The sequence below is a fragment of the Pavona decussata genome, unplaced genomic scaffold (genome assembly GCF_977016875.1).
Source record: "Pavona decussata unplaced genomic scaffold, jaPavDecu1.1 SCAFFOLD_338, whole genome shotgun sequence".
Classification (NCBI taxonomy): Eukaryota; Metazoa; Cnidaria; class Anthozoa; order Scleractinia; family Agariciidae; genus Pavona; species Pavona decussata.
The window spans coordinates 323419-338171 of record NW_028145726.1 but is presented as its reverse complement, the minus strand read 5'-3'; the positions used below and the strand labels follow the sequence as shown (position 1 = coordinate 338171).

General features: G+C 36.9%; 1 protein-coding gene across 1 annotated transcript in view; it reads left to right on the top strand.

Moving 5' to 3' along the window:
* Positions 1 to 136: 136 nt before the first annotated feature.
* LOC146453317 (uncharacterized) overlaps positions 137 to 14753 on the top strand; it is a 102311-nt gene continuing 87694 nt past the window's right edge. Inside the window, exons 1-5 of the transcript XR_014859530.1 lie at positions 137 to 234; positions 5472 to 5542; positions 9421 to 9471; positions 11990 to 12783; positions 14272 to 14457. The gene's annotated coding sequence lies outside the window, so the exon portion shown is untranslated. The remainder of the gene's footprint in view (positions 235 to 5471; positions 5543 to 9420; positions 9472 to 11989; positions 12784 to 14271; positions 14458 to 14753) is intronic.

Sequence of the window (14753 nt, the reverse complement as noted above, 5' to 3'; positions counted from 1 at the left end):
AGACCAACCGACTGCCTTTCCTACCGTTCCCCTCCCATCGTACCACCTTCCCTTCCCCAACAATCAACACGAGTGGCAACAAATGAGTGACGTCATCCACCCACACTGTTGCCATGCCGCACCTTATCTAAATCAGCACTGGTCGAGCTCCTCTTTCGCTTCCGTTAGACACCCTCGTCTGCCGCTCACAGAGAATCAGCGTGTCCTTTTCCTTACATCTATGTGATGATGTAGGTATGTATCTGAGAGTTCCACGCGCTTAAATATAACAGCTATTGCCGATAATTATGAAAGCTTAGGCTGTTCAGTACAGAGAGTTAAGGCATGGTTAAGGAGTCACTTTTAAAGGCATCTGATAAGTCCGCCATAACTGACATGATTGCAATGTTCGCGTCAGTCCTTTGGATCGATGTTTAGTGTAGTTAAAACGATTTCAACATGCAAATGATCCCTTACACAGTCCTTGCTAAGGATGGTAGAGTGGTTTCGAATCACTTATATGTTATGAACCGCAATTGTGAGTCATGTAGTCATCTAGTAATTACGAGCTCTTCATTTTACTGTTAATTTAAGCTTTACTTGTTGCGAATACGAGGCCAGGAAAAAGTGAGTAGAATTCCCTTACGCTGGAAGTGTCGCTGACTGGGATAAATATTCTGAAGTTATTTCCTTATTGCAAACATGCATCAATATTCAAATCAAGTAATTAGTTTTGTTTAGTACTCTTATTAACGTACTCTTCTATCAGACCAAAGCGTTATTACAAACGTCTTCGAAACAACAAGAATTCTAATCATTACAAACAAGAGAGGATGAAGGTAAGAGAGGTAATCCCCCATATAGGCCCTATTTCCATCGTAATCCCTCTGAAGTTATTTTTAGATCTCCCGCGAGATCCAGTGTCCCAAGAGGGTTAGGTGATAGCCAATCATATATCCTGAATTTTACCCACGTTGACAGCTGAGCCGATTCCCACGCAATGCTACGCGTCTTTCGCGAATTGATCTAAACACAAAATGTCGGAACATGCACACAGAAAGCGTTGCTTGCATATGTTTTGTGGACGAATGTGAGTTTAAAGTGGTTGTATTTGGACAACGCAGATTGGAAAAGAATCGCTCCCGTATGATTTCTTTTAGAGCCCAGCGGTGCGGAAATAATGCAAGAATATTACAATACAATTAGCTGGCGAAAATTGAAAGCCGTCATTGAACAGACAAATACATATATCTCAACCCAGGCACGAATTTCGATATTTTTATCGCAGTGAGTACAAAATCCCTACAGTCATTGAAATCTACGTTTTATTTACTTTCTAATCACGTATGTGGTTTAAGAGATTCGTTGGAAGAAACGCGATAACAAATCTTTTTTTTCATGCAAGAGTATTACATTTAGCTGTCGAAACAATGAAAGCGGCGATTGAACAGACGAGTATAAACATCACAACCTCCAGCAAGAATTTTGATATTTTTATCTCAGTGGGTTCAAAATCCCTTTGGTCTTTGAAATCTACATTCCATTAGCTTTCTAATTCGCATGTAGTTAAGAGATTCGTTGGAAGAAACGCGAGAAACAAATCTTTTTTCATGCAAGAGTGTTACATTTTAATAGCTGTCGAAACATTGAAAGCCGCGATTGAACAGACGAGTATAAACATCACAACCTCCAGCAAGAATTTTAATATTTTTATCGCAGTGAGTACAAAATTCCTTCAGTCATTGAAATCTACGTTCTATTTACTTTTAAATCACGTATGTAGTTAAGAGATTTGTTGGAAGAAACGAGAGAAATAAATCTTTTTTTATGCGAGAGTGTTACATTTAGCTGTCAAAACCGCGATTGAACAGACGAGTATAAACATCACAACCTCGGCACGAATTTTGATATTTTTATCCCACTGAGTTCAAATCCCTTTGGTCATTGAAATCTACATTCCATTAGCTTTTTAATCACGCATGTAGCCAAGAGATTCTTTAAAAGAAAGGCGAGAAACAAAACTTAGCTTTTTTTGCAAGAGTGTTACATTTTATTTGAATTGAAGCCGCGATTGAACAGACGAGTATAAAGATCACAACCGCGGCACGAAAATTTTGATATTTTTGTCACAGTGAGTTTAAAATCTCCTCGGACATTAAAATCTACATTCTATTAGCTTTCAAATCACGTGTTAGAGATTCGTTGGAAGTTACGCGAGAAACAATTTCTTTTATGGAAGTGTATGATTGTGATTAGCCGTTGTGCGATTGAAAACGGGTGAAAGACACGTAACGCGCGAGGTAACATTATCCGCGAGAAAATCGATACCTTCTAAAAATAACTTCAGAGGGATAACGATGGGGATAGGGCCTATATGGGGGATTACCTCTCTTACCTTCATCCTCTCTTGTTACAAAGTAATTCAGGCTCTATTTAAAAGGACTTTGGCATCAACTTAATTCATGATAGCATGGAAGCCATTGACGCAAATGAGCGATGTCTTTAACCCTTTGGAATACTTTTAGTTTCGTCTGAACAGTTTATAATAGCTCTGATGCATACACTTTCATATAAGTTTTTGCCTAGAGCGGGAAAGAAAATGAGCTAGAGCAAAATAAATTATTTGAAAATCAAGCAAAGTGAAAAATACAATACATTTATTTATTTGAACGACTAAACACCGGAATATATAAAGGAGCTTTATGTATATATAAACCTGAGCGTTCCTTGAGATCAGCGTTGCCGAACTTTTTCGTTGTACCGTTAACTAATACTAAGGGTTAAGGAAAGCGAGCATTTCAAGCAGGTGTTGTTCTAAGACTGCAGAACTAATTGCCTGGTTGTATTCGTTTAGTAGATTCATTGAGTACTTTCAGACATTTAGGACTCATCGTTTTACTGAGCATTTCAGCTTGTGTAGTTGAATGGATTTCAATTAAACTATTGTTAAAAATATTTTTCTTTCAGTTTTCTTTTATTTTTTGGTGTTAAGCGTTTTAATAGATCATTGTTAGAGCTTCAAGACTTCCGTATGATGCATTTGATACCGACTTAATTCTTATTAGTTACAAAAAAATTCAGATTTATTATAATGAAAAACGCTTCTAGCTCTGCGTGGTTAATAAGCGTGACTTGTGCATCGTGAATATTTCAGTAGCACAGAACAATCAGCGTTTGGTAAAGTTTATCAAAGTTTAGTTCCTGCTTACAAATTTCAACGAACTAACAGTAGCTAACTTTTTTTCATCAAAAGTTGCAATTATGAATTACAATAATAAAAAGGTGAGATACATGAGCGGAAGTTGTTTGTGTGAAGTACTAGCTTGCTTGAGGTCATGATCACCCGTTAATAAATCAAACATCTTTCTTCATGCATAATTTAAGACGTTGCTGCTCATTTGTTTAATTGACGGCTGAATTCAATATGTGTTTTAAGCTGCAGTTTCAAAGATTCGTTTTTTTGCAATGAATCATCAAGTTTCGAAGGCATGAGCAGGGATGTCAGCAATGGTTTAAATGGTAGAAATAGTATAAAACCTGGAAACTGCGCAAACGTGATCAAAACACACTGTGGCTATGCCACACCTTATTCAAATCAGCTCTGACCGCGTTCCTCTTTCTCTTCTGTCAGACGCCATCGTCTGCCGCTCCTTGATAAACAGCGTGTCATCTTTTTTTCATCTATGTGACGATGTAGGTATGTATCAAAGAGTTCCACGCGTTAAAAAGTACTGCATGTTATTTCCGATCGATGTTTATAAAAGCTTAAGCTGTTCAGTTCAGAGAGTTCGGATAGCATTTACGAGCATCTGGCAAGCCGCGCCATTGACTGACATGGTGCAATATTTGCGTTGTTAAGTTGCGTAGGGAAGTTGTAACGATATCGACGTTAACATGGATCCTCTCTTTCGTTAACATAAAGCTAACACAGTTCTTCCTAAGGTCAGAGTGATTTGAAATCACTTAACTGGCATCAAACGTATTCTTGAGTGAATCATATAGTATACCTATTAAGAGCTTTTCATATTGCTGTTGAGCTTTTACTTGTTACGAATGCGAAAATCGTTGAAACGTTGTGAAATATATAGTGTGTAGGGCTTCTCCGTACTTTGGAGGAAACGCTAACTATGGCGAATATAGTGAAGTTATTTCCTTATTGCGGACATGCATTAATATTCAAATCAAGTAATAAGTTTTGTTCAGTACTCTTATCAAAATACTTTCTATCAGACAAACGCGCCACAAACCTCTTCCAAATAACAAGAATTCTAATCATTAAAAAGTAATGAGATAAAATGGACGGTAAAAGACATATTGAACACCAATCCGTTCGAATCAACATTAATTCATGATAGCATGAAAGCCATTGATGTAAATAAGCAATGTTTTCAACTGTTGAGAATATTTTTGGTTTCGTCTGAACTGATTATAATGCCTCTGATGCATAAAAATATTCGTTTTTGAACAGAACAGGGAAGAAAAGAAGCTAGAACAAAATAAATTATTTGACAATCAAGCAAAGTGAAAAATACAATACATTTATTTTTTTGAATGTCCAAGCACCGGAATATATAAAGGAGCCTTATGTAGTTATCAACCCGAAAGTTCCTTGAGATCAGCTTTGCAGAACTTTTTCATTGTCATACTAACCGCTAATACTAAGAGTTAAGAGCAAGCATTTCAAAGAGCTGTTCTAATAAGACTGTGGAACTCATTGACTAATTTTCATTCTTTCAGGAGATTCATTCAGTAATTTTAAACGTTTAAGTCTCATCTTTGCACAAAATATATTTTGCGCTGCTAAAATGGCTTTCAATTAGCCTACTGTTAAAAAAAACCTTTTTCTTTTAATTTTTAGTGTTCTATATCTTTGTTAAGACATCTAGACTTCGTTGTAATGATCTTAATGCTTGTGATTACCTATTATTTATTAAAGCAAATTAAGAACTATTTTGATTAAAAACCCTTCTAGCAATGCGTGGTTAAAAAGCGTGACTTTTTGCATGTTTAAAATTGTGAATATTTTAATAACACAGAACACTTAGCGTCGGGTGTAGTTTAACAAAGTTAAGTTCCCTCGTTTAATTTATGACCAAGAACTATCAGACGCGAACTTTGTTTTGTAAAAAGTGGAAATTATGAATGAGAATAGCAGATAAACAGGTGAAATACATAGCAGCCAGTTATTTTTATGCAACTGGCTGGTTTAGCGTCTTGATACCCCGTTGACAGATCATATATCTTCCTTCATGCATGGAGGACGTTGTTAATCAGTTGTTTATTTGAAAAGCTAAATCCAATATGCGCTTTTAAGCTGTAGTTTGAAAAATATCCTCCAGTTTCGAAGACCAAAGCAGGAATGTCCACAGTGGTCTTCCACCAGTTAAAATGGTAGAAATGCTAGACACCCAAAACGTAATCAAAACATACTGTTGCTATGCCACACCTTATTTAAATTAGCTCTGATCGAGTTCCTCTTTCACTCCTGTTAGATTCCCTCGCCTGTTTACTTATTTTTTCGGAATCGACGTTTCTTCTACTATACATCTGTGTGAGGATGCAGGTATGTGTCTTAAATTTTAACAGTCCACGAATAGCCTAGTGATTTCTAGCTCAAATATAATGAAAGCGTTCGCTTCCTTAGTTAGAGCTTCAGTCGCACTTACAGGCGTCTGGAGTTGAAATAATTCCAATACTCGCCTTTAACTTAGTCTGTTTTATGGTCGAGAAACCGGGATTATGGCTAAGACTGAGACAACGTTCTATTCCGCCGAAATGGGGCTTAAAATCCCTTTCTGCATCTCGTATTGACGTTATCTAAACTTTCTGATTAAGCATTTTCTTTCCTTTCTAGCTGTATTAAAATGTATTTACTGTTTTTCATACAATACTTGTTTCCAAAGCCGACCTTAATCACGAAACTCAATAAATTTAAAGTTCTTAAAACACCTCCTAGGCCTCTACGTTGGACAAGGCGCTTTTTGTAATTAACAAAATAGTGCTTATTTATATATATTATTTTAACTAGCACGATGTACCGTTCCTATCAATTAATCCAAGTTAGGCGGGCCTAAAAACGTAATCTTCCTCCAAGACAGGCGCTTTGCAAACCTCTGAACCAAACTGATTATCACTGTTAATAATTACAATCGGTTATTATTTGATGACAAATTGAGTTGAGCAGTAGACGAAATGTTGCTCAACAAACTAACAGCTATCAGACCTATCAATCATAGCGTGGGTGCCTTTAATTTTATTTAAATGACCAGGTTTTTAAAATCTTCGAATATTCTCTAAATCGTTTTAACTGACCAATCCATATAGAAGTCCTCGATATTGCGTTAAAGAGGGCAGGAAAACAGAAGTGCAATAAAACTTACTGAAAGTTTTTAATTATGAAACACCGAGAATACTACAGCCTTATTTACAAAGATTCCAGAAGTATCAGTTAATTAAAACTGTGCATAGTTAATATGGCGTGCCTTGTAAGTTGGGAATATTTCGATATCAAAATTGTTTTGCGTCGAGTTTCATCGATAGCAAGGAATTATTAGTCAATGCTTAACTTTTATTCTTCATCGGTGCAACTCAGAAAAGTGTTAAAATCTCGAACAGTTGAAACGGTTAATTATTATGAGACATTTGTTTATGCACTAATAGTCTGTTTGACGTTTTAAAATCAAATACGTTTTCTCGTACATGAAATGGTTGTCGGCAATTATTAGTTTAATGACTGAGCGCAAACAACTAAAACTGTTGCGAAACTTGCAAATCGCTTGTTTTTTTAATGTGTCATTCGGTGTTTATAACTTTAATGTTGATATTATTAACGCTTCTACAGCATTCTCAGTGATAGGCATATTGACAAATATGCAGTAGTATGAGCGAGCTTGGCCTTAATAAATATAACCTAAAAATAATTTAAATGAGCGATTGTTAGTACTATTTACAATATTATTCAGTTTCGTCTGAACAGCTTATAATGGCTCTGATGTATGCAATTTTAAAATAGAACGTTTTTCTTCATACCCAGTAAAAAAGGAGTTAAGACAAAATGAAGTATTTGGAAATTAAAGCAAGTAACAAAATATAAAACATTTTTTTTATTTATTGAATGACCAAGCACCGTAATATATAAAGGAGCTTTATGTAGTTATAAACTTGAACTTTCCTTGAAATCAGCGTTTCAAAACTTTCTCGTTGTACCATCAACCAATACAAGACTTAATGGGAACGAGCATTTCAAACAGCTGTTCAAAGGCTGTGGATGTCATTGGTTAATTTTCATTCAAGGAGCAGTTTTAAACGTTCAAGGCTAATACTTTTATCAAATGTTTGGCATAGTTGAAATGACTTTCAATTTATCTACCGGTAAAAATGTTTTTCTTTTAACTTTCTTTTAATTTTTAGAGTTTTAGATTATTGTTAGAGCATGAAGACTTCCATATAATGATCTTTATACTTATTATTACTTCAGTATTATTTATAAACCAAAGTCAGAACTATTTGCTTTGCGTGGACAATTAGCGTGACTTGTGTGTTGTGAATATTTCAGTAACACAGAACTCTCAACGTTTGCTATAAATAGTTTAACAAAGTTTAGTTCCTTTGTATACAAAAATGAGTTAGTGAGTTACTATTTTCATTAAAAGTTGCAATTATGAATGAGATTAATAAACAGCTAAAATACACGGGAGGCAGTTGTTTTTATGCTACTAGCTTGTTTGGTGTCTGATCGAACAAAACACTGTTGCTATGCTACGCCTTATCGAAATCAGCTCTGGTCGAGTTCCTTTTTCACTTCTGTCAGCCGCCCTCGCCTGCCACTCTTTGATAAACAGCGTGTCCTTTTCTTTTTGTATATGTGATGATGTAGGTATGTATCTGACACTTCCATCCGTTTTAAACTGATAGTTATTTCCGAAATTTATGAAAGCGTGTAAGCCAATCAGTTCAGAGAGTTAGGGAGTCGCTTTTATGGGCATCTGGTAAGCACCGCCATAATTGACATGATTGCAATGTTCGCGTTCTTACGTGCGTTTTAGTGTAGTTATAACAATATCATCATCAACATAACACCTAACACTGAGTCCTTCCTAAGCTCAGAGTGTTTTGAAATCACTAAACTGGCATGTAACGTATTCGTGAGTCATAATTTTACTCATACAGTAATCAAGAGCTTTTCATTTTAATGCCAACCTTTACTTGTTACGAATATGAAAATCGTTGAAAGTTCGTAAAATTAATAGTGTGTAAGACTACCCAACGTTGAAGGCAACGTTAACTGTGATGAATATTGTGACGTTATTTCCTTATTGCGAACATGCACTTATATTCGGATCAAGTAATTAGTTTTGTTTAGTACTCTTATCAACGTACTTTAAATTCTATCAGACCAAACCATTACAAACCTCCTCCAAACGACAATAATTCTAATCATTTCAAATTAATTCTCTAATAAAAGGGGAAAAAACGAAATATTGAACACCAATCCGTCGGGATCAACTTAAACTCGTGATAGCTTGAAAGCCATTGATGTAAATGAGCGATGTTTTCAACCATTTAGAATATTTTTTGGTTCGTTTGAACTGGTTATAATTTCGCTGATGCATATACTTAGAGCTTTTGGTACGGAGCCGGAAAGAAAAGGAGCTAGAACAAAATAAGTTATTTAAAAATTAAAAAAAAATTGAAAAATAGTAAAAAGTTATTTATTTGAATGACCAAAAACCATATGATATAAAGGAGCTTTACGTAGTTATAAACCTGAACGTTCCATGAGATCAGCGTTGCAGAACTTTCTTGTTGTACCATAACTAATACCAAGAGTTAAGCAACAGTTGTTCTAAGACAGTAGAACTCATTGCCTAATTTTTTCATTCCTTCAGGAGATTCATTGAGCAGTTTTAAACGTTTAAGACTCATCCTTTTGCTAAATATTTTGCATAGTTGAAATGACTTTCATTTCATCTACTTTTAGAAACAAATATTTTCTTTCAAATTTCTTTTAAATTTTAGTTTCTTAGATCAATGCCAGAGCATCAAGACTTTCTGTATGATACTCTCGGATGATGATACTTATTAGTCTTATTATTCATTAAACAAATTTGGTGCTATTATTATAAACGGGACTAGGTTAGGCGTATCACACACGTCATACCAGAAACATTATTCTTACCTGTTCACCATTATAGGAAAAACCAAAATTGGCTCGGTTACCTTCGTTAATGATACGCTTGCAACGTTTCTTAAGCAAATCAAAATGGCAGATGGAAACGTTTGACTTTCAAGAGAGACTCTGGATTTTGACTATAACTGCGGTTGTAGGGCGGCGTGCAGAATTTTTTTTTCTGAATATATAAACTCATTGCTCAACAATATTTTATTTATCTTTGGCTTTGTTTTATCTCACTTAACGCATTTTTATTACGCCATATGCAGGTGTAGTTGACGTCCAATGAATCGATTTTCACGTTTCAGGAGCTTTGTGAGGTACGTAGAAACAAGTTTACATAAAAGGCTGTTTATGACTGCATGTGGCTACTGCTTTATTTTGTAGAATATTGTAGCAAAAAAGCAATGTTGTATTAAATGCAGATGTTTAAATGAACAGCTCTTGCCAATGCCAAAATTGTGTAGCGTAATTTGATCGTGTTGTCATATGGGCGAATTTGGTATGCGCCGGAGGATTTCGGTTTGTTTACACGTACGCACTGGAGAAAGTAATAAATAGACACGGTTGACATAAGATCTCGTGGTGAAGAAAGTCAGTGGATCAAGACACACAGATAATCAGACATTAAGCTTTCTTACTTAAATATAATTAATTCAGACAGACCTGTGTTCACGCCTGAAAAGCAAATTCGTCCAATTTTCTCCTCGAGTGAGGCGACCGATGCAAGCAAACTGCGAGTCACTAAAGCACCATCTCTTGACCAAATTAAACCTGATTAAATCGAGCTAGTTTTTCGGAAATTTTGCTAAAGCTATTTGAAATATGACAATTCGACCAATTTAACATGAAGCACGGTAAAATTCTCATTCAAACCTGTAATGTTTTGTAAAGTGGATTTCCAGGAGCACACACAATTTCCGAGAACGTCTACAGCTTTTTATAGGAGAACCGGTGAATTAAAAGGACATTTATGGGAATACAACGGATTTGTGTAAAATGGTAGAAAATCAAAATTCCCGGAATTTCCAGATTTCCGGGAAAAAGAACACCAGGTTGTCCATTTATTTGATTCTGTACCAGAAATTTGGGTGTCAGTAAAACGCGGGGTCGGGGTTGGGGTCATTTTTTTTATTTTTTTATTTTATTTTTTTTTCCTTTTTTTTTTTTTTCTTTTTCTTTTTTCAACATCACAGGTCATTTGCTAGTCAAATAAGGATTAAAGCCAATATAAAAAAGTTAAGTCTCTAAAGCTTAATACTAGCTTAGGATAGGTCATCGGTGACAACACTCGATGCAGTTCCGTATTCTGGCGGACATTGGTTCCGTGAATTGACTACCTTTTATTCTTCTAAGAAACGAAATGAGGCAAAAATACAAAGTACGAGACAATATATTTCCTTGAACTAACAAATTTTTGAACTAGAATGTGTATGAACTTACTATGAACTTTCCATACATTTGTCTGTAAAGCGAACCAGCCGTGAACTGCTACTAAAAATAGTTCGCGGGAAAAAAACACAGGATAATGTATGGAAAGTTCAAAACACGACTGGACGCTTTCTGGCACAGTTACATCCCTCCAATTTTTTTTTCTTGAAATCCTTTTCCTAATGCCAAAAGTTTCCAATTCATGAATTTTTCAGCAGCAATGTTTTAAATTTATGAAAATTATTTGACATCGGATTTCCATTTCAAGCCTGTTTGCCAAGGCCTATTTACATGTCAGGTTTGATGTCGGCAAAGAGATTTCAGAGTTCTCGTAGAAATTTCCCTAGTTTACTGACGGTATAAAACTATTAATTTTTCTTTATATTACAGCACAAGTATTTCAAGAATAACAATTGTTTCTCAAGTATTTTGAATCTTTTTTTCTCAGTTAATGCGTCTTTTTCGGAAAGATTTCCAGAGAAATGTTCTACATTCCATTCGAATGCCGAGCTTTATTCGAACGCATGTTTATTTCATTCTCGAAAATAATAGTCACGCGTGACATGGATTGACTGCAACAAACGACACGATCATGGAAGGCGGCGGAATTGTTCATAGTAAGCTCATGCACATTCTAGTTCACGAATTTGTTAGTTCAAGGAAATATATTGTCTCGTACCTTGTATTTTTTGCCTCATTTCGTTTCTTGGAAGAATAAAAGGTAGTCAATTCACGGAGCCAATGTCCGCTAGAATACGGAACTGCATCGAGTGTTGTCACCGATGACCTATCCTAAGCTAGTAAGCTTTAGAGACTTAACTTTTTTTTTATATTGGCTTTAATCCTTGCTTTACCCACAAATGACCTGTGATGTTGAAAAAAAAAAAAAAAAAGAAAGAAAAAGAAAAAAAAAAATTAAAAAAATGACCCCGACCCCGACCCCGACCCCGACCCCGACCCCGACCCCGACCCCGACCCCGACCCCGACCCCGACCCCGACCCCGACCCCGACCCCGACCCCGACCCCGACCCCGACCCCGACCCCGACCCCGACCCCGACCCCGACCCCGACCCCGGCCCCGACCCCGCGTTTTACTGGCACCACAGAAATTTAGGTTGAATGGAGCGCCCTTTAAATTTAGAAAACATGTCCTTTAGTAATTTTGATTGGTCGATGGAAACAATGGTCCCTTGACGGTCTTGACAAAAAGGACACGAGGGGACCCCGGAAATAAATCTGTTTGTCTATCGACAACTGGCCGCTGAGCACCCGTGCCATGGGACTTATGTTACCCAGCCTGCTATTCGAACGTTCAATTGCCACTTATTGCCACTTATTAACTAAAAATGGCCACTACGTTAATTGTGTTCTTTTACGTTAACGAAATGTGTTATAATCTTTTGCAGCGGTTTGTTTGGTAACATCTCGCTCAGAAGGACGTCAAGAGCTGGAAGCAGCGATGGTGAGTCAAGAGCTGGAAGCAGCGATGGTGAGTCAAGAGCTGCGAGCAGCGATGACGAGTCAAGAGCTGCAAGCAGCGATTGTGACAGGGCAAATACAGCTCACCTTGAAGTTGACCCACCTCAATTGAATGAACGCCTGCCATCCATGCAAGATGTTGAAACAACAACAAAGAGACCAGATGAGGCTCCTCTTCCTGTTGATTTTCTCTTGCTGACAGTTAAAGATTGTGAGTTCTTGGCTTGTTACAGGCAGCTGATCAATCCCTTTAGATGTTGGTATGACAACATTGGCTACGTGTATTTTGAGAACACAGGGGACAGAGACAAAGTGAAAGTAGCATTAATACGATCGAATGAGGGATCTAGTGGTCCTAGTGGTGCTTTGATTACTATGAAGAATGCAGTACCTGTGCTTCGACCAAAGGCCGTCATTTCAGTGGGAACCTGCAGTAGTCTCAACCCCGAGAAAGCCAAGCTCGGCGACGTTGTTGTTTCTGCAAAATTAAAAGAACTTTCATCTGGTATGCGAAGCTATGTGAGTAGACGGTTTCTTTACGTCATCAAGCATTCAGCTGATGGTTTCAAGGCTCCTCTGAAAAATCCCCAACCTCACGAACCCAATGTCTATTGTGATGGAGAGTTTTTGAGTGGTCCAGAACTGGTCAGCGCTGAATCGCGTCGTAAGGAAGTTGCTGAGTCCCATCCTCAAGCAATTGCTATTGAAAGGGAAGGAGAAGGTGCGTTTTTAGCCTCGGTGCCTTATTTTCTAGCATGAGGTAACTAAAACGAGTCGAGCCGTGAATATAAAATAACACCAATTCTTAAACTCATTAATAATTCATTAAGAGAAAAAGGAAAAAAAGGGAAATAACTACCGTAAAGGAGGTTTGAAAAAGTGATCTAAATTATCATAAAATTTGGTGCATTTTTCCTTGAATTGCTCCACGATATATTAAAGGTTTGAGAAGCTTAATAAAACACTCTGAAGAATGTTTCATCTGATTTTCAAACACCTCGAAGTTGATTTAAAAAACCCGGCTGCACCTCTTTTTTTCAGCCCAGTTCTCGGTGTTTGGAAATCGGATGGAAAACTCTTTCTCATGATTGATCTATTAGAAAACGGTTGTATTTTATCCCCAGAAGCTGTCTATGGTTTTTTGAAAGTCCATATATCATATAACCCAAGGCCAATTTCGTCTTTAACCTTCGTATTACTTACAAATATTACTTTTCCTGTCACAAATCACTAATCTTCTCCTGTCTTAAAAACTGGCCAAAGCTTTTTTTTAGAATCTTGAAAGATCCTAAAGTCTGCATTAGCTAAACATTGTCTACGTTTAGGTCACTCCATCTCTTGGGCATCTTTCAAGATCCTACGCAAAAATGCAAATTGGCGCAACAGATGCCTTTTAGAGGCATGGAAAATTAATATCTGCAAGAATCCAATCAATCGAGACGATGGCATGCACTTGCTACATGAATATTTAAATCTAACGCCAATCTTCTCCTGTCTTAAAAACTGGCCAAAGCTTTTTTTTTTTAGAATCTTGAAAGATCCCCAAGTCTGCATTAGCTAAACATTGTCTACGTTTAGGTCACTCCATCTCTTTGGAATCTTTAAAGATCCTACGCAAAAGTGCAAATTGGCGCAACAGATGCCTTTTAGAGGCATGGCAAATTACTATCTGCAAGAATCCAAACAATCGAGACGATGGCATGCACCTGCTACATGAATATTTAAATCTAACGTTAGAGGATAAAACTTAATTATTTCAAAAAAATTACATTTTCTCTTTTCCATCTTCGCGAGATTTGTAAATTCTTTTCGCATTCCTCTGATAAAGGCTGAAGTTTTGGCGAAAACGTTGCGTTTTTAGAACATTTGATTTTGTATCCGTTTCTACATATTTTTAATCACAGAAACCATGATGAATCCACCTGGTTATAGATCCATTTTTAAAAGTCATGGATAGTCATGAGAGGAACGCTGTCCTTTCATGTCGTTGTGTCCAAACTTGCACAGGCTGTTCAACCTGTTTATTAGATCAGTTATGTTGCTGCGAGTACCAGTAATCATGTCTGCGTTACATCCAGTGTTTCTCTCATCATTTTCCACGTTGCCAAGGCCGTATCAATCGGCATACGGAATTCATTAAAGTAACTGATCTTTCTTCTTATGAAGTTTTCCACTTATCTGCATTGTAAAAATTAATTTTGTATTGCAGGCGTTTTTATGGCAGCATTTGATGATCAGATTGAGTGGCTCATTGTCAAAGCAATAGCTGATTATGCAGATGGTGCCGAGTCAACAACAGAGAGTTGGAGTCCTTTTGCTAGTGTGATGGCAGCTTCTGTTGTAACGCACATTCTGAGTGATTCTTGTGTTTTCCGTACGTGGCCACACTATGAAGGTATGATTTGACACACCTTCTTGTCTTACCTGTAGTTCATTAGTTGTAGACTTTTATGGCAGTCGCCAATGCTATAGAGGCAAAGAAAGTGGGCACGTTAGATTGTGTCTAGACTGTATCAGCTACGACTGATACGGATCACAACACATGTACATTCCCCTAATGACTTGGAGTTTTTCCACAACCCATACCTTCAAGTGGTCAAATTTTTACCGACTTTAACTTTATAAATAATTCTGAGTACAGCAACATACAGGGTTGCAGATACTCGCTACTATAGTCGCCATAGGAAGAAC